The sequence below is a fragment of the Ranitomeya imitator genome, chromosome 5 (genome assembly GCF_032444005.1).
Source record: "Ranitomeya imitator isolate aRanImi1 chromosome 5, aRanImi1.pri, whole genome shotgun sequence".
Taxonomy (NCBI): domain Eukaryota; kingdom Metazoa; phylum Chordata; class Amphibia; order Anura; family Dendrobatidae; genus Ranitomeya; species Ranitomeya imitator.
In genome coordinates this window covers 126,642,683-126,646,143 of record NC_091286.1, presented here as the reverse complement: position 1 = coordinate 126,646,143, position 3,461 = coordinate 126,642,683, and the positions used below count along the sequence as shown (strand labels likewise).

The window sequence follows — 3,461 nt, the reverse complement described above, 5'->3', positions numbered from 1 at the left end:
AAAGTAGTGAGACCCCTAGAGGCCACATGAACATATAACATATTGCTACACAATGCACCTGCTGTTTTTGAAAACTTAATGAATGATATTTTCTCTGAGTTCACTGGGAGATTTGTTGTGAATTACCCAAATGATTTGATTGGGTTCAGCTTATCAGCATTTTCTTGCATTCTGCCAACTGTTATAGAAAATTTATCAAGGGGATTTCTAAGATCCAATGGATATGTATCCTCGTGGGTTCGAACCCCACTCATGGTATGAGTTTTACACTTGAAATTCTACGAGATTTCTGAAAAAGGAGTAATGTTTCAGCAAAAGAAATGTTCTTGTTGGCAGATAGTGCAGTATTAACCTTTATGTGCATTCACCAGGATGGCCGAGTGGTTAAGGCGTTGGACTTAAGATCCAATGGATATGTATCCTCGTGGGTTCGAACCCCACTCCTGGTATGAGTTTTACACTTGAAATTCTACAAATTTCTGAAAAAGGAGTAATGTTTCAGCAAAAGAAATGTTCTTGTTGGCAGATAGTGCAGTATTAACCTTTCAGTACCCCGACTATCGCCCTTTATTGGGCACAAGGGGGCATTCTTTGCGTCTGGAGGAGAGAAGGTTTTTCCACCAACATAGAAGAGGATTCTTTACTGTTAGGGCAGTGAGAATCTGGAATTGCTTGCCTGAGGAGGTGGTGATGGCAAACTCAGTCGAGGGGTTCAAGAGAGGCCTGGATGTCTTCCTGGAGCAGAACAATATTGTATCATACAATTATTAGGTTCTGTAGAAGGACGTAGATCTGGGTATTTATTATGATGGAATATAGGCTGAACTGGATGGACAAATGTCTTTTTTCGGCCTTACTAACTAAGATTGCAAAACCTCTTACTGATCTTACAGATAAGGGAGCAGATCTCAAGGTTTGGTCACCGGATGCTATTAGGGATTTTGAAAAATTAAGAGTATTTCCTCTCTGCTCCTATTCTAAACTAACCCAATCTCCGAGAAACTGGATGCTTCGGAGGTCTGGGTAGAGGCCTTTTTATTGTAAGGGTCCAAAGTTCTGAATAACCTCAGTCCATGTGCTTGTTTTTAAAAAAAAAATTATCTGCATTAAAGAAATTATGATGTTGGAAATCATGAGTTACTTGCTGTTAAATTGGCCTTTGAGGACTTGAGGCATTTTTTGGAGGGGGCAGTTCATCAAGTAACTGTGGTCGCTGATCACAAGAATCTAGGGGACATTGAATCAGCTAAACGGTTAACCCCAGTCAGGCCAGTTGGTCCTGATACATTATCTCACAGTCTCAATTCAGTTTCTCCTCCGGAACCCACATTCTCCATTCTTCCTCAGAGTATTGTGGTTTTTATGGCAACATCACCATTTTTCTGTAATTATGGTTTTCATCCCCATTCTTGACAATTTTCTAAGATTAGTTCTGAATGCTCTGAGGTGAAGGTCGCTGTGCAGAGACTTGAGGATGTCTAGAGGGAGATTCAAAAGAAAATTGGAACTGTTCAGATTCGCTTGTGGGTCCTGTTTTTAAAATTGGGGATAGGGTTTGGTTATCTTATTAGACTTAACGTGCCTTTGGCGAAGATGGGTCCGAAGTTTATTGGTCCATATGAGATCTTGGATGTGGTCACTCTTGTGGCATTTAGATTAAAGTTTCCTACATTCCTTTAACATCCCAAATGTTTTCCATAAATATCTACTAAAGGAGTTAGTCCCTTCGGCAGTATCTCCCCTCATCTCTCTCCTCCTCCGGTTTCAGTTGATGGTGGCTTGGAGTATGAGGTTCAGAGGATTGTGGAATCGCATAGGGTTCAAAATTCCCTCCAATAGCTCATCCACTGGTGGGGACACAGACTACAGGAAAGATCCTAGGTCCCAGCTGAGAAGTGAAGGCAAAGAAATTAAGTAAGGCCTTCCATCTGAAATTTCCTGGGAAACCTGGGGTACTGTCACGATTTCACACCTCAGTGTGTCTGGGATCGTGGGAACTTTCCTAGAAAGCTCCCAGGCTCGAGTTCATAAGAGGCGCCCTCTGCTGGTTGCCCTCATATGAACTCGAGCCTGGGAGCTTTCTAGGAAAATTCCAACGATCTAGGAACAACCAGCAGAGGGCGCCTCACCGCAAATGAAGGTAAATATAGGTCATTGACCTACTTTACCTTCATTCCCCGGGGTTTTGCAGCCACGAACAACGTTGCATTAGCAAAGCTCGTGGCTGCAAAATATTTTAACCCCTTCAGATGGATTTACATCGTTGGACTTTACAGATCTGCGGAAGGTAAGGATATTGTTGGTTTATTATGTTATTTTTGTTACAGAACGAGGGTCTTCAGTGATTGGATTGGGCGTTGAATAAAATATTACAACAACCTTTGTTTTTATTTCATTAAAATAATTTTTAATAATGTGTTTGTGTATTTTTTTAACCCTTTACTAGTATTGGATTAATAATGGATAGGTGTCATAATTGACGCCTCTCCATTATTAATTTGGCTTAATGTCACCTTACAATAGCAAGGTGGCATTAACCCTTCATTACCCCATATCCCACCGCTACACGGGAATGGGAAGAGAGTGGCCAAGTGTCAGAATAGGCGCATCTTCCAGATGTGCCTTTTCTGGGGTGGCTGGGGGCAGGTGTTTTTAGCCAGGGGAGGGCAATAACCTTGGACCTTCTCCAGGCTATTAATATCTGCCCTCAGTCACTGGCTTTACTACTCTGGCGGAGAAAATTGCGCTGGAGCCCACGCCAATTTTTTCCGCCATTTAACCCTTTAATTTAGTAGATAGAACGGCCAAATTTTGCATATACACACTACTATCATTAGTAGTGTGGAATATGCAAAAAAAAGTATGTAAACCATGTCTCAAATCATGTCGGGTTTAGGAAGGAGAGAGCAAAAGCCGGCAATTGAATTACCGGCTTTAAAGCTATCTCGCGCTGGAAGAAATATTAATATATATATATATATATATATATGTGTGTCTACTGACATATACATATAGATAGATAGATAGTATATACAGTGGGGCAAAAAAGTATTTAGTCAGTCAGCAATAGTGCAAGTTCCACCACTTAAAAAGATGAGAGGCGTCTGCAATTTACATCATAGGTAGACCTCAACTATGGGAGACAAACTGAGGAAAAAAAATCCATAAAATCACATTGTCTGTTTTTTTTATCATTTTATTTGCATATTATGGTGGAAAATAAGTATTTGGTCAGAAACAAACAATCAAGATTTCTGGCTCTCACAGACCTGTAACTTCTTCTTTAAGAGTCTCCTCTTTCCTCCACTCATTACCTGTAGTAATGGCACCTGTTTAAACTTGTTATCAGTATAAAAAGACACCTGTGCACACCCTCAAACAGTCTGACTCCAAACACCACTATGGTGAAGACCAAAGAGCTGTCAAAGGACACCAGAAACAAAATTGTAGCCCTGCACCAG

At 40.8% G+C, this 3,461-nt stretch overlaps 1 non-coding gene across 1 annotated transcript; it reads left to right on the top strand.

The window, feature by feature from the left end:
• The first annotated feature begins 366 nt into the window (after positions 1 to 366).
• On the top strand, positions 367 to 449 carry TRNAL-UAA (transfer RNA leucine (anticodon UAA)). Its single transcript has one exon. It is a non-coding gene; the product is annotated as a tRNA-Leu (tRNA).
• Positions 450 to 3,461: the final 3,012 nt, after the last annotated feature.